This window comes from Tursiops truncatus, chromosome 4 (genome assembly GCF_011762595.2).
Source record: "Tursiops truncatus isolate mTurTru1 chromosome 4, mTurTru1.mat.Y, whole genome shotgun sequence".
Taxonomy (NCBI): Eukaryota; Metazoa; Chordata; class Mammalia; order Artiodactyla; family Delphinidae; genus Tursiops; species Tursiops truncatus.
Window position 1 is genome coordinate 47,034,254 of NC_047037.1, and position 21,967 is coordinate 47,056,220.

Below are 21,967 nucleotides of genomic sequence, written 5' to 3' on the forward strand. Positions count from 1 at the left end.
ACCCAGTTGTGGGCAGATAAGCAGCTCCACACACACAGAATTAATTGCAGTGCTCTGTAAACCTCCCTCGACTGTCTTTTTAATTTCTCTGCCAGTGAAACCAGCTTTTGTCAATTGTGTTTTGGGAAAGATGACATCCCCCAAGAGAATCTTAGCCAAAATAAACAGGGTTAAGATGGAGAATAATACTAAAAATTATTACTATTTATTCCATACTACGGGACCTTCCACTGTAAAGCGCATTCTGCACCTAAATTAGTCACAGTAATACGATTTTCATGCTGGAAATGAACCTGTACATGTCCCCCCTGTTTCCTGACTTTGGAGGAGTAAAATATGTGTTGCTGGTTATCAGATTTTTAAATGTATTTCCCTTTCACATCCACTTCTTTCTCTTGAAAGTATCACAAAATCTATAACATAGTAGATAAGGTTACAAACTGCCTGTTACACTTTATAGTGACAGCTGTATAACTTAAAAACTGAAACGTAAAGGTGCCCCTTTGGGTCAACTTCGTACAGAAATGTGTTTGTGGTATAATTTTTTACAAAGAAGAAGATGAGACAGATTTTTGGGGTGGACACACAGGCCCTAAAATAAGGGCCTTATGAAGCTGTGCATTCACCATCCCCCAAAGAGGTACTCTGTGCCATCCAAACGATAATCACTGGGAATGATGTCAAGGGTCATCTGGCCCCTTTCTCTGCTGTCTTCTTTTGGTTGGGAAAAATCAGCATTTTAGATTCCATCAAGAGTATTCAGTATCTTTAAGCAAATTGAATTAAACTATCAATTTAGTCAATTATGTCATTGAGAAAATGATGGGAAGAGAAAGAAGGAAGGCTAGAGATAAGAGATATAAAAGCAATTTAGGAGGAAAACAAGGAGAAAAGGGAAAGAAAAGAAAAGTAAAAGAAAGAAAGAAAAGCAAAAAAGAAAAATGAAAGAGAAGGAAATGAAAGAATCCATTTACTGTAGATTCTATGTTGGTTAAAGAAAATCTAAGAAACATTAAAAATCCTTTAGTTATTTGCAATCACTAAGTTGATCTGTTTGTGTGCAAATCATTTATTTGCCATTGTGTAAGTAAGTTAAAACAGTAGCCCAACTTCCACTTCTTTTTTGTCATTGGCTCTTATTCTTGGCCGTATTTCACATTTCAACCTGCTCACCATATGTGTACATACTTATGCTTTCTTTGCCACTAATTGCTTCTTTTTTGACAATACCATCTATATGTGCATAGTATATGGCCGTTTTTATCACTCTAAGCCTATTAATGCCCAGACTTATGGTTCCCAGAGGAATTAAAATTAACCAGCTCTCTAAATATTGTTCATGAGTTGGAAAACTCCTGTATTTTAGAATCTCACTTCAGTTGTTTCTAATTGGTTTGCAATATTTCACCCTTCAGGGCTTGCCCTTAACTTTTCAAAGTATATATTAAAAAAAATTTATGAGAATGATATGAAAGGCAAAACATAGGAAAAATAAACACTGCTTTTGGACAATGATAGTACTTATTCTATGATTTAAAGCCAGATTTTACAGTTTGGTAGAGACTAAACTCCTATTCATTTTCCACTAACTTCTACGATCATCAGTGAGATTTTTACCTGTAAATAAGCTACCAGCCTAATGGGCTCTATCAGCAAAAAATACAGGGCTCTATATAAACCAAATTCTCTTATGGTGAATTTCTCTTTTAGAGCTAGAGATCGCTAACATATTAATTTATTTTTTGAGTTTGTCTTAAAATGTTGCTTTTTATTTCTAGAATACAGAAATAAAAATACTTAGCTTTTGAAGAATGGTCACTTTATTTGACCCATAAAACAAATCACTGACAAAATTCCCCTAAATCCCAAAGACCCATTTATTGTTAATGACAAATGCACACACGCGGGCACACACACACACACAAATACACACACAACTCTCAAGTATATTAACAGTGTTTACTATTCCTCAAAAATAAAGTGATAGGTTCTACGGATAAATGACAACATATCTAAATTAGAACTACAGATTGCTATGTTTCTGTAACCAGGGCAGACAGAGGAAAATATTGTTTATAGAAAGAACAAATGAATGAATTGATAATAATATGTCGTAGTCATGTAAAACAGAGATCTTTTATATCTTCATTCTTAGTTCCCCCAAATAACAAAAAATTTACTATCTCTCACTAAGAAGCCCTAGCATCAAACCATTTGGCTTAAAAAATAAGTACTATCAAGGAATTTTGAGCAAGTTCATAAAGCTTGGAAATGCTGGCCCAGCCATAATATTTCAAGCAGAAACTTTTTTTCACAAATAAACTTTCTCTTAGAGTTTTGCAGTATAAGTAACCACAATGACTTGGCTTTCAATGAATATTTGTTAAATAAGCGAGTAAACGGAGAAATAAATGAATAAAGTGGAGAAGTAAAACCACATGGAGGTATCAATCGGAAGTCTATAAGAGAAGAAATCCACTACCAGACTGATTTTAAGTAAGCTTTTTCACATCTCAGATGACACGCTATGTGCATATGTCCTACACTGACAAAAACAAAAAGCTATTCAGAATTTCCCAGATTGGGTGCTCTGTGTGTATCTCAAAGAGCTATCATAGGAAAAGGGCAACCCTGATGGATGATAATCAGAACAAAAACACTTTTTAATTTATGTAACGGCGCTTTTCTCTGTGAATAAGTAGCATATACTTGTACAATAACAAGTGGCACGTGATCATTAATTGTGAATTCCGAGGTTAAGAACCTTTGACTTTGTGTGCATGAATATTGAGACACTTCACTGTGCTCAGACGTTCAACAAACATACCACTCGCTTTCATCTACGCTGAGTCTGTCACTTGACTTTCGACCTTTCATTTGGCACTGTCCTGTCATTTCTTTGGTTTTGCAAATTCTAGCTTCTCACTTGACCTCTCCATTGTGACCTTTCACTTGACCTGTGATCTCATAAATTCTGAAATCTCATACGTGTAATTGGGGAAAAAATAAACAAAACATCTGGATGAAGCTCCTCCTGAATTAAGTCTGAGTAGATGAAACATAGAACCAAACACTTCAAGATGTCTGAAAATAACTGGATACCCATTAAGATGATATGTAAATGGTAAAAAAGAACTTTTTAAAGAAATGACCATGATACATCAAATTATTATAAAATAGTTCACAACAGTTAAGCTATAAGCAAAAGATGCAGAATTCGCTTCTATGAGAATATTCCTCTGGTCTGATCACATTAAAAAAAAACTAATTAAATTACTCCACTTAAAAATGAAACACCTTAAAAAAAAAAATGAAACACCTTTAATGTAAGTAATACTGAATTTTATCATCTTATTACTCAAACATGGGAGTCAGAATTATTCTGTAAGAGGGACCAAAAGATTTTACCTAGATAAAGATTGTGTAACTCACTATAGCATTCAATATAAAATTGGGTATAATTTAAGTGCTATCTGATCACCCTTAATCGCTCACTCTCTATAGCACTGTTTCACTATCTTTGTAGCACTAATTAACATCTGAAATAATCTTTATTGATGTGCTACCTGTCCTTCCCCACTCGAGTGCAAGCTTCATGAAGGCAAGAAATTTGTGTGTTGTGGGAACTGCTGCGTCTCCATCACCATAAAGACCATCTGGCATTTTCTAGTTGTTGAATACTCGTCGAATAAACAAAAGAATGTCTACCATAAATGCAAGTGTCCTCTCCAAACATCACTTCACATAATTGCACACCAGAGCAAAAGTCTAAAGTAAATCTTCCTAGCTAATTTTGAAGTTTTAATTACAGTTCACCCAATTTTCAAAAGTCCAATACCCTTTAAAATGTATCCTGAGGTTTTCAATATTGGCATCTTATTTTACTTTTATTACTCTTACCATTAAGATATTTTTCTCCTACAAAAACAAAGACCCCCCTCAAAAATCTCTAAAATTAATCAATGTTGATTACTATTCTCAAATGCCAGCTCTAGTACAGATTTAAGATTTAAGTCACACATCTTGCTAATTAGAAGAGTCATGTTCCTTTCATTAGATTTCTGGATTCATATAATAGAAAACTAGTGTAGATTCACAGTGATATGAAAAGAGTTATGAAACATTAGAGAATACCAAGCTTAATGTTTTGCCACCTGAAACGACCACAAAAAATTTATACTTAAGAATGTTCTAGCTAAAACTTAACAATGCACTTCAGATTACTGTGGAAAACTCAGACAGAAACCACAAAATAAACAAACAAACAAAAAAACTGGACTGGACAAAATAATTATTGGACAAAATAATTATTAAATAAAACAATTTGAAGGCAATCTCTTCCAAAGGTTAGCTAGAATATCACCTGGACTTTGTTTTAAAAGTTTGCAAAAGACATAAAACTGATCAAAAAACCAAATCTGATTGAAAGTCAACTTCCTCTTAAATAAGATCTTCCTTTCCAATTAAGGAAATTTCAGTTTGAAGATTAAGAAAGAAAAAAGTGAGTTTTCACTTTCAAAATGGTGATAGAATAACAACTATGACTATTTACATCCAGCATTTAGTCATTTAACAAAAGATTATAAACTGATGAATGCTAAAATTTAATATAATTGAGCCGTTAAAATTTTAACAGCAAATAAATACCAAGAATGTCTTATGCTTATTTAAACCTTATTTGAATATATTACATCTTCAGCATAACAGGTATGTAATAAGAATCTATAATACCAGATTAATAACATATATTTTTGTAATGTAGAGGAATTCTCACCTTTTATGGGTTCCAAAATACTGAAAGAAGTGTAAGAGATGTGAATTGCTGTTAAAGTGAAATTTAAACTAATCACAAAACCAGAATTTTCTAACTTCCTCAAGCTAAGTTGAATAAATGGTTCAAAGTTTGGCTAAAGTTTGAGGTTCTTTCTTGTTTAATCCAAAGCAGTTCATTTTTCCTTAAAGGTAATCAAAATAGTCAGACATGGTACAAATAATTTTGTTGGAGGAGAATGATGTCTGTGGTTTATTTAAATAATGTAATACCAATAAGGGGAACTTTAAGGAATATTAGAGTATTTGAAATATATAGAGAAATAAAAATGGCAAAACAAAAATATAAAAGAAAATTAAGTACAGGAATAATTTTGTAGATACCACTGATATATTGGTCATACTAACAATATTACATATAAAGAATAAAATCTAAGTAATAACTGTCAAAAAGAATAGCTCCAAAAGTTAACCTGAAGGGAAAACTATTAACTATTTCAGAATATATATTAAAATATAATCAAGATTTCAAATAAGAAGTTCTGGAATTTCAGATAAAAAACTAATATGGGAACTTAAGGAGATATTCAAGTTTTTTGATGCCCTAATAAATAAATTCACAAAGTTACTATTTCTGAGTCATAGCCTACTTTAATGTATTAATGTAATCCAAGAAATGGTATTTTCCCAAATAAGTAAAGAATAGAACACCACTTACATTTTAAAAATTACAGAGAAATTATTAACCGAAACAGTTGTGGATACTATAGAAAGCAACGTGGAAATTTTGAGGAGAAAAAGGACAGAGAATCTAAATCTATTGTGTTGATATAACAAAGTCCAGACTTAAAAACAAAAGCAAGGTTTGCTGGCTTTACTTCTGCTTTAGGTAGAAGCTTTTTACTACAAGAATTCAACTGCTGAAGTTCATTTCCTGTCTTTAATTCTAAACGAGCAATTTGCTGATAATTTCCTGTCTACATTTTCATAAAGTAAAAAGAACATGACTGGTTAAGCTTAATGTTTCAATAACCAAATAAACTTCAGCAAGCATAGTTTAGGAAATTAGACAACTATCTAGAAACTAGTTTTATGATTATAAAATGCCTGAAAACTGTTTATCTCCCCCAAATGTTTGAAAATATTCTGAAGGCCTTTGTGGTTGCCTCTTTGACCCCAAAACAAATAGAGCACCATTTCTTTGCCTCAGTGGGCCCAGAGCAATTAAAGTCAAAAGGGTATGAATCCCCCTGAACTCTGAGCTGTTCCAACATAGATGAGGAAGAAATTACCCCTGGCTTGGTTTTAGCCTACAGCACGCCCCCAAACCCTCCACGAGATCTTTTTGCCTAAAGTAGAAATTTGCTTAACTTGAACTTTTTATAGACTATGCCCTTGGATCCATGGTTATCAGCATTTTTGGTCAAAAGTAAACTAGTGCATCACTAAAAGGGACCCATCTGAAACCTAAGTTAAGCTATCAATTAAAGATGAAGAATCGCTCGTTACTATCGCCTTACAATGAGGCACCCTCTTTCTGGGGTTGAGAGCGCAAACATCTATTACAGCATCTGCAGAAGCGGATCTTAGGAACTGTGTACTGTTTCCAAGGCTCAGAAGAGGGCATAATCCATAAAACGGTGAAACGTGGGGACATTTGATAAAACTTCAAGAAATGCCAGTTTGTGCCACCACCCACCTCCAGGTGCCAGCCAGTGGTAGAGAAGAAGTCAAATACTAATTACAAAGGGAGATTTTATTAGATTTAAGGGGAACAGATGAGCCCCAATCCCCCTTTTTACTATCTACTGTACACTTAGCTAATGCCTTCTCCTGTGAGAAAGGCTTAAACAGTAAGCACAAACAGCACAATGAAATTGTAATACTCTCTCCGCATGGACCTGGATTATTTCAGCCACCAGCAATGTGAGCAGCTGCAGGTGTTGCACTAAATAAAGTAATACAAAGTGTCTAAATTTTAACAGTGGAAGTACTGTTTCAAGATCCTTGTCTGCTTTTTATTAATAGTCAGATTCCTTCCTATCAGCAGCCACACTACCTTTACCCTATTATTCAGCAACAATATTTTGATAGGCAAAGATCTATTAAAATCACTGTTGATATTTTGTGACCATAGTCATTTTGGAGTTGAATAAGCGTTCAATCTTCTCACAGAAGGGGAGAACGTAAACTTGTGATTCAGGAAAAGAGGAAACCAGGGGTTACAAAGGTGGAGAGGCCAAGTAGAATGAAACAGACCCCCTCCATCAAGTAAAAAACTTGGCAGGATAACTAGAAACAGACCAACCCTAAATCTTTGGGTTCATGAGCCTTTAGTAACATAATTAACTGAAATAAAAGTAATATTCCAGTGTTAAGTTTCACCTTAACATACATCAGCAGTTATAAGTAATAACACCAGGTATAAAAAGTTATAATCAGAAAGTATTCATTGTGTTTATGGAATATACCTTAAGGTAAGGGGAGACACTCCTTAACGCATTCGCGTAATTTCTAAAAAGGAGAAAAATTATCTACACAGAGAGAACTGTCAAATTTCCCTTGCTTTTTCTATCAAGAAGCATTACTTTGGGGGGAAGGTGGGCTGATCACTTATTTGAAGTTTCCTACAAAAATAGAGAGCACCAGATTTCCGAAACATTTGTTCTTGAGAAAAGAACCACTAATACCTAGGAAAAAAATGTTGAACAGGAAATGTTTGACCAATGTTGCATCACAAGATATCAAAAGAATTTCACTTTGGCTACTTCAGTGAATCAAGTCAGGACATTCTTGATTTTTTCACAGTCTCAAGCTTCTACAAAATGAATTTTTAAAACAAAATTAGTGATACTAACATTTTTCTAAAAGTTTCCAATGAGTGAAATAAAGTGAAACTCTTCTTCTAGAATGAAATGTAAAAATGTATTAGGGCTGAGAGAGTAGATAAACAACATTAGTGATCTGTGAATAGCATTCAGGAAATTCCATTTATCTGATGAGCTGTTGGCTAACCGAGCAGTGTTTCATATGTCACCAGCTAGCTAAAGCTCCCCATTGTGTGCACAGATTTCCTTTAAAGGCATTTTAACATCGTTCTGCACATTAGGAGATAGTTTCTTTAGAAGTGAATGGCAGACCCAAGGAAGGAGTCTTCTTCCTAGTTTTCTTTTTAAATTGGTGTCCGTCTGCACCTCACGGCACAGTAATTCCACAAATCCCTAACTCAGGATCCTTGTCATAGGACTGCCTGCGGCAATCAGCCCATGGTTTCTTTTTGAACAAGCTTTCTTTTAACACTTAAAGCCAGGGATGATTTAACAGAAAGTGTCTCAAGTCGGTGAGCTACAGCCCCTTTAGACTCTACCCAAACAAAGCTACTAATGTGTGGTCAGTTTCTTGGCAACTCCAGTCTCGGCTGATAACGCCCCTGCTTGCTATTCTCCAAGGAGCCGGCTGCTGGAAGACTGCTCGGAACCTCATCCCCTTGGTGCTCCTGATGCGGGCGATCCTCCGACTGCTTGGCGCCAACCACAACATGCTACCCACCGTGAGAGAGCAGGACGCGGGCTGCTCTAGTCAGGACTTATCGTCTATCATACTGATTGACGAAACCAAGAGTGAGCAGAAAAAATAAACACGAACAGAGGCTGCAGTGTATGGGCCAGTCAGCTGGGAGTTTTAGTATTTGGCCTTGGTGATCCTACTCTCATGGTAGGTTATCTTTTCCTTGTGCTATCATTTATCATAACTTTGAGGGCCAGGGAGAGAAACAAACCTACAATTTTTCTATTGGTTACATTCATTAGACTGCTTTCCTTTTCTTTTTTCTTCGCACTCCTTCCTTTGCCCCCCATAATAATCCCATCCCCTCAATAGTATTCCCCAGAGAACGGGGAAATGGAATCTCAATACAGTTCTCCCCCTTTTACTCCTTTTCCAGCATAGATCATTGCAAGTAACTAACCTTTGTTATTCCATCAAATCTAGAATGCAAACCTCCATGTTCATTTACTTAAGTCAGACCCAGTAATAAATCTGCTTCTCTAGCAGCTCAACTCAATGAAGATCCTGGATGTTGTTCAGTTATTCGGATTACTAACATCTTCTTCTTAAATAATGGCACTTGACTTTTTCAGGCACAAACCATGTTTTGTATTGGTCTTGACAGCCACTATAAAGTACTCCCCCAAGTGTCAGTAACAAAGATGATTTGTATGTGGCTTGCAATCTTCCAGTGTTCTAATAGCTTTCTCATTCCAACCCAGGAACATGGAACACAGGGCAGCTGGTTAAAGCTGATACAAGCATTTCTTCTCTCAGCAGGCTATTCTTGCATAACCATTTATTTTGCAAAGTTTTAAAGTGCCTGAAGGATTTAATTATGTACATAGACAACCCTTATAAACTCTATTCTAGGGTTTTATTGACTTTTGTGCTGGGCAGCTCTTAGGCATTTCAATTAAGTGTTTTTATAAGAAAAACTACAATATTGTAAAAAAAAAATTCTTTATAGATACTTCCAAACATTTTTTTCCCCCCATTCTGATAGAATAAACTCTATTTAATTGACAGAAAAATTCCAGGTTAATTCAAGGTTTAGTTTTTCCACTTTGGAAGAATATAGGGTTGGAGTCCCACACAGGTTTGGGAAAATGGACCTGCCAATATCAGTGAAGGAACCAGGGCAGAGGGAGGGGGACAAGGTGATTCTGTAACATACTCTGAAGAGTCATGAGGCTACCCGATACTGGGGAGTTTACTTAAACTCATAAGGTAAAAACCAAAACGCAAAATTTTACATGTTCCACTTAACAAGTGCAGAATAATAAATTACCAAATTCATTTGGAGCACCCGCCTGACAGGTCTAACCCTCAAAAGTCTCCAGGAGACCCCAAAGCCGCCTTTGTCTGCCTTCTTCAATTGCAGGGCTCAAGTATTTACAAGACTTCTGCAAACCTGCCTTCATTACGATGTGGGATATTTCAGTCCCAGCAGGTGGCCAACAGGAGACCAGACCTGCCCCTGAAATATGTGATACTTTTTCATATACTTTAACCAGAAATGTGCCCCTCTGCAACTCTCCTAACTGTTCTAATTTCCCTTTCTCCTCTTAATCTCCTCAGCAAGCCATGAGCTTGCATTAAAATCTACCTAAAACATTTCACCCACAGGCAATGTAATTCTGAAACAAGCAACCAACATTTCACAGCTCTGGAGTAATAGATTAATTTGAACCTAATGTTGCTGTCGTTTACTGCTCCAAATGTTCTGGTGTAGACATAGCCCCCAGGCATGGCGCTGTGGCATGCACAACTTTGGGAGCCGGAGCTACAGTTGGCTTCACATCTGTGCATCACATTTGCCATGTGCCTCATTATCCTGCACCCCACTGTGCCTACCTGTCCCCCTCAGCTTCTCAGCCACAGGCGATCCAATTTTTTTCCCCTCCAACTAAGAATCTTTGTTCTCCTTCTCACTTACTACATTTTTGCGAGACCTCTGCACCCAAGCCGTGGGGATTCAGTCCATGTGAACAGCTCAGGCCCTTTAGACTCTTAATTCTCCATTAGGAAGAGGAAAATCACAGCATTAAGTTTCTGACATGCCACTGCATAAATTGTGCCATTTGCAGAATCTACCAGAGTCTGTGACCAAACATGGGAGCGTGTAATAAAGCCTGGCGTTGTTGGTTTTGACTTTAACAAGTTTGGTCGGTTTCAATTATCTGTAAGCAAAAAAAGAGTAACTTCCAATTCCAGATTTAAGGGGGACCAAAAAAATATTCACAGAAAGGAAAGACTGTCACAACAGAAATTAAAACCAAGGGTCTTGAGCTATTTAAGGAGTCAGCATTTCAAAGCATATTGCCACAAATAGTTGACATATACAACGCCCACCCCCGCCCCCAAAAAAAACACAAGGCTTTAAAAATACATGTAGTAACCAGGCCAAACAGCTGCTTAAATTTTAATCCTGCTTAAACAATAAAAGAATGGTATGACTCTTTTATTGGTTTTCCATTGGAAGTGTTTGGGGCACCCATTTAACAAGAGACAGAAGAAAGTTTCAGTCCTGCCAAAATTATTTAAAATATGCAAAACTTAAATAATATCTGTCGTTATTATTTTAAAGTGTAGGTGTTATCAATAATAATAGCATCAATAATGAAATATGTAAAAAGCAACAGAATACTGGTGTTTAGATATAGAAAAACCACCATCCTTGCCACAAGATAGAAGAAAAAATTCAAACCAGAGGAGTTAGCCTCAAAAACACCAAAGCTATGAATAAAGAAATTTTAAAACTTATCTACATATTACATATGACAAGCTGGATTTAGACAGTAGTCAGCACGTACGAAAGGTGGCCTAGAGCTCTTCGGTTATTTACTTGTGTGACAGGAAAATAACTTACTGTGGGAGATAGGAAATTAGTTAGTTTTAAATGATTATTTTCATAAAACTAATACTTCAAAAGGTGAGTCAGATTCAAACAATACCTACAACCGATCACCCAGATTTTTAATCCCTCAGAGGAGAACAAAATTGAGGTCTAGGAAGAGAATTTTTTAAATGCCTTCCCCAAGTAGAAATATGTTTTGCTCTAGAAATTGTATTGGATTTCCACACCTCCCCACATAATCCTCAAAATCTACACAGTACAGAGCATTGAGTCTTGTACATTTCATTATATGCTTGAATTAATTTATCCTATATGGAATTTGTTACCTTTACAATAAAAAAGTCGCTATTCATTATTGAGAGTGGACAGATGGAACATGTTCAGCTTAAGACATCCATAAGAAGAGAGGGAAAAACTTATAATCCATGAGGCACAGCTTTCGCCATCTGGTAGTTCCCCACTTGTCTGCCAAGACTTTTTCCCCAAATAAAAGTGAACGTTTCTCTTTGGAGTTAATTGAACATTCTTAGATACTGACCCCTAGCCTGATTTATTGATAATAAGCAACCATACAATTAAAATATATTCCAAAAATAATCCATATTGTAGGGGAAAGTTTTGAGCCTAACTGAAAAAAAAAATTAAAACTACTCTTTCTCTAAAAGCATTATCAGATGAACAAAACAATTTTTTGCTTTGATAAATAATGAAGGCCATTGAACAAGTTATTTCATCCCCTAGAAAAACACACTGTAAGCTACATAGATACAAAATGGTGCGAAAGAGAGGCTGGCAGTCTCAGGCTCGGACTATGTTTACACAACATTCCCAAGCCCTTTATCTGGCAGATGACGCCTGATGTGGAAGGCAAGAGGCTCCATGGACAGGTACATCCCAAGCCACAGCTGTTACAGCATCCCTTTACTAGAATGCAGCACACAAGCCTACCACCCTTAGAAATATGTTAAATGCTATCACATACTATAAAACGTAAGTAAATCATCCCATCTATTAACTAAAACAGTGCATATACACTTTTCAAGTGTTTACCTCTCCTCCTATGTGTCTGCTTCCTATTGCTGTTGTTCTTTGCAGTAAGCTCTCTCGTCATAGGAAAGACATAGGGCCAGTTCTTTGTTTATTAGTGCTCTAGCTCCAGATCCTATGAATAACATTAGGAAACATATACCCATTTCTCTGGCAATTGTCTAGCATTTAAAAAGATCCTTGTATGGAAGAAAAGCTAACTACCTGATTTTTGTATTCCAGGATTAACAAAGGACTTTACTATAACAATGTAACAGCATATAATGAAATGTACAAGACTCATTGTTACAATGTAACAATGTTACATTGTGACATTGTAAATCCTTAAAAGAATTTCTAAAATTTATTAGCAATTTAGACAATACACATTTATTAAACACTTACTATGTGCTTAGCTCACAGCCCCCAAAATGTGGACTAAAATGTGATGGATATGCTATAGTACTTTTGACACTGAGATATTAAAAAAAAAAACAAAAACCTTACTGGCATATATATAAACTGAATTTTGGGACACCAAGGCTGACTACACAAAATATATTTTTCTCTAAATTGCTCTGTTAAAAATGTGATGGAATAAAATTAAACCAAAGCTTGAATCAATATGATACCAGCTAGGTGATTTTCACCAGTTGCTCTACTGAGCTGCTCAATTTCCTCATCTTTAAAATGAGAATTATTATAATCATACCTACATCATAGAATCATTATGAAGATTATTAAGATAATACGTGTAAGAGCTTAGGATAATACCTGACGCAGCATAAAAATAATATATTAGCTATTATTATTTTTATTAAGTTTGCTTTCAGAATTTTTAACAAATTTTAAACCATTTAACATCATTGGAATCATATTAAAATTATTTGTGAAAACCACTCCAAACCCATTAATCCAAATCTATGAGGGTAAATATAATGTGTAGCTAGAATTGAGACCCTCTGATGAAGATGTTAAAATTCTACAGATTGGCAACCCCCAAATGATTTGCTTTGGTTACTTCCTTGTGTTCTCCTGGAGCAAAGCCTAGCTCAGTGATTTGCATATAGTAGATGTGCAATTATCAAATAAAATAGAAAACTGCTAAATCTATCTCTCAGTTTGCATTGCATGAATTCTTGGTCTTCGAGTTGTTTCTACACATGGTAAAACATGTTCAAGAATGCATTCCTAAGCATTATTCAGGGAATACCCTTTTGCCTCATATTTATTTGACCTCTCTCCATTCATCTCTTCCTTCAGTACCATTACGGGCTGAATTACATCCTCCCAAAATTCATATATTGAAGCCCTAACCCCAACCCAATACCTCAGAATGTGGCTGCTGTATTTGGAGATAGGGTCTATAAAAGTGGTTAAGCTAAAGTGACTCATTAAGGTGGGCCCTAAACCAATCTGACCGGTGTCCTCAGGAGAAGAGAAAATTTGGATGCACAAAGAGGGACCAGAGATACACACACACAGAGGAAAGGTCATGTGAGTACACAGAGAGAAGGTGGCCATCCACAAGCCAAGCAGAAAGGCCTTGCCGTCTGTGGCATTTTGTGATGGTAACCTTAGAAAACTAATTCAACTCCATTCATCTTCCCATTCATTGACTCATCCATGGGTAGGGTTCCAGGATCCCCCTCTCTCACAAAGGTTCTATCGCCCAACATATTCTACAATGTATCATATTTATTTACATGTCTGAAAGCCCACAGAACTGAGAGAGACTATCTAATTTATCCTTGTCTACCTAACGTCTACCCATGTACCTGGCATAATTGCTGAATGAATGAGTGAATGAATGAATGAACAAACACCAAATTGATTCCCAAGTCAAATAAATGAAAACTGAGTGCTTATAAAAAATGGAAGAGAAACTCCCATAACAGAACCTTTTCTGACTGTTTCAAAACCCTACACCTGATATGTAGTGCCACCTACTAGCGCCACTGATAAGCAAAGCACACGGACATAAATATCCAAAGAAAAAGACAGAACAACACACAGTTCTATGATCTCTGGACTACTATGCACAATTCAATCAAAAAAACCTACAAATATTCCTTGCTTAAGATCTGCAAATCTTCCCTGGCTCCTTGCCCGAGGCAGAGGTATGTTCACTCTAATTCAAGCCAATCTGTATCCTTTCTACTTTAAGGGCTGTAAAAGTGTTGCTGAGATTTGAAAATCTGGCCTGATATGGCAACGAGCTTTTAAAAACTTTGATCCTTAAGAATCTATTTTTAAATAAAGTTATGTGGTAATAAAATGTGGAAGTCTGGATTGCATCGATAGAGAATTATGGAATTGTTGATAAGTAATAACGTTTTGGGTACAATGACTTTAAACATAGTTTAAAGCCAAACAGAGTCCTAGGATACCACCCCTGTAATATGGGCATTTTCTATCACTCATTCATAGCGCAAAAAGCCAGAAGGTGGCCCTCAGGGATTACACACAGTGTAATGACACAACAGGGAATGAAGGTGAACCAAGCAATTTAAGTTTCAGTCTCTCCCCTTCTATAATTGACTGGAACTGAGGTTACAGAGCCTCCTTCAAAATTTGTTTTAAAAATACAATAAAACAGTGTGAGCGGACATCTTATTTTTATTGGTACTTACACTCTGCATATGATTAAACACAAACTTGCAAAGAATTAACCACTCCACAAACCCATTGCATCTGTTATCAAACTTGCAGGAGCCAGGAATGTTTTGAAGGGAAATGGGGGCGGGTGACCTGAAGCCCACTCCCTTGGGTCAGTGCATGCTGGGAGGGGAAATGAGCTACAGAGCAGACAATTTTCAGCTTCAGTGGTTTTACTTTCTTTACCAGGCCTCACGAAAACACACTGACAAAACAAAGGACACAAAATTAATGACCCATACATTCTGTCAATTGACTCTTAGTAGCAGTGGCCAGTTCACCTTAATTTTTTTGTTCACATTGAACATGTAGCCCAAGGCATTGGTTAAGGTTCACTTAAGAATTCTTCAAAGGCATCACTTGGTTTTCATTAATTTGTTAACTGTAACTTCTCCTTTCTGCTGAGGAACCCACAAACCAAGTGAAGGCCTTTATGCAAAAATGAAAGAACAAAAAGTAAATGTTTGACCAAGCAGCCCTTCTTTTGCCTCCAGAGCAATCATTTCTGCTTCATGAATATTAGAGTAAATGATATCCATCGGATTTTTCTAGAACGTAAACTATATTTTAACCTTCTGATTTTCTCAGAAATCCAAGTGTCATCAGCTATTGTAGAGGGATAAGTAACACTGTAGCTTGTTATTTCTGTGAGTAATTATCTCCCAAAGACTGTGGTCTTTAACCAATAATTGTTTATGAAATCTAATTTAAGCATACATAAAATATGGTCAATATCTGGCCTTGGGACTTCCCTGGTGGCGCAGTGGTTAAGAATCTGCCTGCCAATGCAGGGGGCACGGGTTCGAGTCCTGGTCCAGGAAGATCCCACATGCCGCGGAGCAACTAAGCCCGTGTGCCACAATTACTGAGCCTGTGCTCTAGAGCCCATGTGCCACAACTACTGAAGCCCTCACGCCTACAGCCCAGGCTCCTCAACAAGAGAAGCCACCACAATGAGAAGCCCGCGCACCATAACAAAGAGTAGCCCCCGCTCGCCGCAACTAGGGAAAGCCTGTGGGCAGTGACGAAGACCCAACGCAGCCAAAAATAAATAAATAATTGATTAAATAATTTAATTAATTAATTTAAAAATATATTTGGCCTTAGATAAAATTTAAGAATCGACAAAAAAGCAATAAGAATTCAAAAAGATGTATAATGGAACTTAGTACTTCCGTATCTGTATAAAACTTATACCACCTTTAAGATGATGGTAACACTTTGCATTGAAATTTTCTTTCACTTACTGGCCCACAATGGACAGTTTGATATTACAGTAAATTTTTCTACTTGGTCAAAAGTTACAAGAAGGCTCATCTCTATGAACATCTTTCTTCGTAAAATTGCTAAGAAGTTGAACAGTTTTCCAAGGACACATAAATAATGAATACTGAGGCACCAAAGGCGGGGTCTGAGTTTTCTTTATCAATTTGAAACCAGAATATAGGGTGAGGCAACAGTTGCTTTCAAGCCTCGCAGGAAGTTGGTAGTTTCAACATTTCTCTTTGTTAAAAAACAGTATCAAGACAGTTCTACGTGTGACGGAGTCTACCATGAGGCCATTTGGTAGATTTTAGCAAAGGAAATGGATCCCATGAAGCAAATGTACCATTCCTTTCTAAAAGCTTCTCAGACAGTTATAAAATATGATAGCAATGCTTGGTTGGTATAACTTCACATTAGTTGCATCTGTCAGCATTTCCATTACAAACCCTTGATTTTCAAGGTTTTATAATTCAGCTGTGAAAAGTTGCTTTAGAAAGAAAGTTGGCAAGGCAGTCTCAGCCAGGGAGTTTATCAAATCGAACAAATCTTTGTTTAGCTATCTCTCAGTTCTGTGAGCCAAGGTCTACTCCCAGTTAGACATGCCAAACTTCCAGTGACTTCAATGCCAGAGAAAGGTTTTTTCTCTCTCTTTAAATTCACTTCACAAGAGCTTCTCTCATTCTTGCTTCAGAAGCCGCCAGGATCCAGCTCATATCCTGTGTAACCCAGTGGGAGAGGAGCCACATCATATGTAACCCTGTAGGACATATGAATCGAGTCTTGGCCAAGTGTCTCCGGCATGAAATGTGGTCAGCACTACAGAGAGATGTGGAACTTTTGAATATGTGTGCAATTAAAATGTAGGCACATCATACTACTGCTTGCATAGTGAAGTGGTACTAATTTATTAAAAGCCTTGTTGACTGTGGGAGCATGTGTGTGTTTCAGGGGAGTTCTAATTACTTAGCATATGAATTTATTGCTACAGTCTTTGAAGAAGCAGAGGAAAAAAGACAATCCAAACCACGTATATCATACCTGTTGTATAGTCTTTGATATACATTTATTTAATTGAGATTTTGATGTTGGCATTTATTATAAATTCCAGAAGTGGGTGTAGATCAGTTTTAATCAAATATAAAATTACACTATTTATAAACTTATAAGAAACTTAGAAGAGATAGCTCTGGACAGAATAGTGTAATAGTTCATTTTTAAGATTGTATCAAAATATTTTGTAAGATATTTATCCTTACATGCAATAAATTTCATCTAGTTTTTTATTTAGATAGATATACTAGTCTAGATATCTTTGACACGTAAGAATACAAATCAGACAAAAATTCTTCACAAAGTCAATTTTAAGTTTGAGAGGGGAGAGAAGACATACGTGGAGATTACCATGATAAATGCTCTAAATGCTAGGCATCAGAAGAGAACAGAAAAGATGTTTCAGTAGATCAGAAAGTGGAGATTTATGGGATATGCCCAAGGGCGTATTACTATTAATAACTCTGTACTACAGTATAGTAAAATATTTAAATATAGTAACATTCAAATATTTAAATTTGATATACAAATATACAAATATTTAAATATAATAACATTCAAATATTTAAATTTGATATGTATTTGTAAAGTTTAACCTTTACAACTATCATGTATAGTTTTATAAATACTTAATTTGTATATTTAAATATAACATCCATTGAATTAATAATAGTCATGTCTCAGACTAATTCCTTCCTTAACAGTAATTCCTTAACAGTTTACACTTAGAAGTATCGTCACAACAAATCTGTTAACAACGTTTGAGGCTGTGAATTTACACCTTCTAGGTAGCTGGCCTACAGAGGCACTAAACGACACCACATGGCAAATTCAGGTGTCATCAACAGTTTTATAAAGGCCTGGCCTCGTCAGAAGGCTTTTGTAGATGGCAGGCTAGCAGATGGCTAAAGCCAGGTATGGTTTGGGTTTGTTCAATGTCTTAATCTATTTTCAAACTCTGGATTTGGCAAAACCAAAACCACATTTTGCCAAGTACTTTCTCCCTTAATTTTTAAGCCCATGTGCATTTTCAGTGAAATTTAATCCATATGTTTCTTATTTTTTTACACTTAACTCATCAAATACTTTTCTCTAAGAGCCATTTGACATTCAAAAGCCTTGTGAGTCTTTTTTAAAACTAGAAGTTTTTCAGCTTTTTTTTAAACTAAAGGTTTTTAGCATTTCCCCCCCTCAAAACAGGAAGTCGCAATCTGCCAAGTGTAAATGAATGTGAACATGAACACAATATGTTAATCCAATGCCAAGAGGCTTGAATTTGGTGGGAAACTTCAACTTCACAAAAGTGCCCACGATTTTTTAAAAAATATTCCTTTGTGAATCTGTCTGAACCTAGACAATGACTGACAGAATTTGAATTTTAAAAAACGAACTTTACCAAAGCTGACGAATGAGAGGGGCAAGAAACATCTCTTCAGCATTTCACAAAAGGAATTCTCATCATCCATTTGTAAAATGAGCAACTGCTGTTTCTTTCTTTCCTTAGCTATTATATTTCATTTTCTAAAAATTATTTGGAATATACACCAGTAAGAAATAAATTAATTATCAGGACCTTAAAGTTATATATTTTCATGATAGAAAGACATAGATTTATGTATTATATACTTATTCAGAAACTTTATTGCTTATGGAATACATCAGTGTATACTTCATATTCTTTTTTGAATTTATATATTTGCAGAACATTTTTCCCAGAAAAAAAAAAGCAGTGATAATTTTTAGAATGGCTTAATACAACTTAATGCCAACATATAAATTCAATATAAACGTATTTAGAAAAGCAACCCTAACAAAGAAGCAAACAGACAGCCTACCCTCATCCCATTTTATACTTTGTAGCCCAGCCATATTTTACACAGCTAGGCTCATGGCAGGCACCCAATACATTCTTATCAGATTAAGTTGAATTGAATCCGATAGCATAAGTGATGAGTTATATTGTGATGATCCAAAGAATAATGACACTGTAATTCCTCTAATATATTTAATAATTTCTTGTCAAAATCATATATATAAGTTATTCCTCATAACTATTGTGTGATGCCATTTTTTTATCAATTCAAATTCTCTCTTCTGAGTTCCCATGGCCATTAAGTTACAACTATGTTATAGCACTAAGTTTCAGGAAGGAGAAAGTGAAAATCTTGGAGTGAACATCTGAAATCAACCAGAAGCTGTCATTGGGAAGCAAAAGAAAGGCTGAGGTCTATGGGTGTGATGAGTCATCTAGCATATCCCAAATACCTTTCCAGGAAGGCAATCCCTTCATCAACCCATCATCAAAGGACTCGGCCTCTAAACCTAGGAACCAACTTTCAGCTTTTACTCTAGCCCAAAAGTCATTTTTCTCATTTTCCTTATGACACTCAATAGATATCTCAATAGATATCTTTTTTCCTTTTTCATACCTTATATGAGAGTTTGTCTGAAAGTAATATTACCATGTTTGTCAAGAACACGAAAACTCAGGAAAGTATTATTCAACTTGGTTTCTTTTTTGTTTCTGAGACAATGTGCTGTTAGAGTGGTGAGGTCACTGTCTGAGATTCTCAAGCCAAGAGATGTTCCAAGAGTCTCTCCTAACCCAATTCAGCAGACACTTACTTGTTCATTCACCAAATGCTGATAAACACCTACTTTGTTCTGGACACTCTTCATGACCAAAGTTCTTGCCCTCTTTAAGTTTATTCTAATAGTGACTCCACCACTTTAATAGCACATTACCTCAGAAACAAAATGATTTTTGTGCATTTCATTTTATTTTTAATATTAAGAAATCACATTGAATGTTACTTTCCCAAATTTTCATGTTCTTGACAAACATGATAATATTACTTTCAGATAAATCCTCACATAAGGTATGAAAAAGGAAAAAAGATATCTATTGAGATATCTATTGAGTATCATAAGGAAAATGAGGAAAGAAAAAAAAAACGTTTGGAAAACATTCCAGAAGACTTAGAATGTTCCAGAGCAATGAAAAAAGTTGTAAGTGGACAGAGAAGGCTGATAAATGATGCAAACAGGAGAGCAGAATGAGAGCTCTAGGTGTAGTCTTGAACTTCACCTAGTCCAGCAATGGCAAAACCAGGACCCACGAGTGTCCTTCTCTCCTCACAATGCGTGGCTAGCTTTGCTGTTAGCAAACCATGGAGCCAGATCACAGCTTCTGAAACTGTCCAAAGGATCAGAGATCTACCAAAGCAAAGGATGCATGAGAGTTGAAACCTATTTGACTTCCCTGATAATCCAACTCCTTCATGCTTAGATAATTTGCCCATGGTCACACAGCTACTAATTCTTCACATTGCTTGCAATGGTTTTCATAATTGACAGAGAAGCAAACAGCTTAAGTGGAGGAGAAAGGAAAGCTGATATCCACCAAGTGCCCAGGATACAAAACCAACACAATATCTCACTTAACACACCAATCCTGTGAACTAAGTAGTATCCCTTTTATACATTAGAAGCCCATGCAATCCTTCCTAGTCAGATACCATACCTAAACTGCCAAAACAAACGAACAGACTTGCAGAATCTGGTTTTTCTCTGTGCTTGTATTGCCTCTTTTGGACACTAGGTATAGGGACCCTCTCACAGGGGACGTAGGTAGTTGTAGATTATTAAACAAAACAAAATGGTGTAGCTCAGGGGAAGCCTCGATGATCAGCCTCTTTATTTTTCTATTTCCTCTTGAGGTAAATAGGCTAGAAGATGTGAAACAGTTTGATCTGCTTGGAAGTAAGATGTTAGTTTAGAAGCTCAAAATAATCTAGTCCTAATTTGCTATGGCGGCACAGACTTTATTGGTCAAATTAATTACAATTGTTTAGTGTTTGCATCAAAATCTTGTGTTGTTATGACAACCATTTTCAAGCCCTGACTTCTGTATTGTGGCTTAAACGTGATAAATTCCCACTTTCAGAAGACATCCAGCTGGTAAGCTTACTTCAACTGCCAAGATGATGTCCCACAATTTCCACATCTGCTTCAACTCCTCTGTCACAGCCTCATTACTAATTTTTTTCTCCATTTTTTAAGAATTGGGATAATTTTGTTTCCCTGGAGCAGGCTGTAAGTGCACACCCAAGTCAGACATTTATTTATGAGTGGCTTCAATTTACGGACGAGATGTGTTTGTATCTTACGTTCCACATAAGTCCTCTCCTGACTTTCTCAATAATTTGACTTTATGACACAATTTAGGTGATCTCGAACAAAAAGAAAACCCAAAGATATTTAACCCATTTTAAATATTCATTCTCTAGTTTTTCTAGAATTCTGTCAGAAAACTCTTCAAAAATACTTAGCCTCATCTAGTTTCAAATCAAACCAATATAAATAATGGGTAGAATTACTAACCTGCAGGGAATGTCATCCTAAATTTCCTGGCGCTGACTATGTAACCATAAGCATGACTGGTGTATTTACTGGAGGCAGTATATACTGTATAATGTTCCCTGAAAACTCATGTAACTAATGCAATATGATAACCACTAGGGTGCTACTGTGACGTAAAGGACATAGTACAATCTTATCCAATTCAAACAAGAAAAAAAATAGTTGACTTTAATGGTCCTGCCCTCCAAACAAATACATTGCCTGTTCTACTGAACTTAAAATTCCAGGTTATATATAAGTTGTCCTGAAATAAAAGTAATTCAGTGGCATACACATTCCAGCACCAACATATGATTTTACTCTTTGATCAAATATTTCTAACAGTGATTTTAAGGAATCAAGTGCTATATAGGACATGACATTTACTGA

The 21,967-nt window shown here is 36.0% G+C and overlaps 1 protein-coding gene and 1 long non-coding RNA gene across 8 annotated transcripts in view; one reads left to right on the forward strand and one right to left on the reverse strand.

Moving 5' to 3' along the window:
* MECOM (MDS1 and EVI1 complex locus) overlaps positions 1 to 21,967 on the reverse strand; it is a 569,001-nt gene that overhangs the window by 145,422 nt on the left and 401,612 nt on the right. The window lies entirely within an intron of this gene.
* LOC141278551 (uncharacterized) overlaps positions 1 to 21,967 on the forward strand; it is a 44,472-nt gene that overhangs the window by 16,763 nt on the left and 5,742 nt on the right. The window contains exon 2 of the long non-coding RNA XR_012331376.1: positions 8,220 to 8,484. This is a non-coding gene — a long non-coding RNA (uncharacterized lncRNA). The remainder of the gene's footprint in view (positions 1 to 8,219; positions 8,485 to 21,967) is intronic.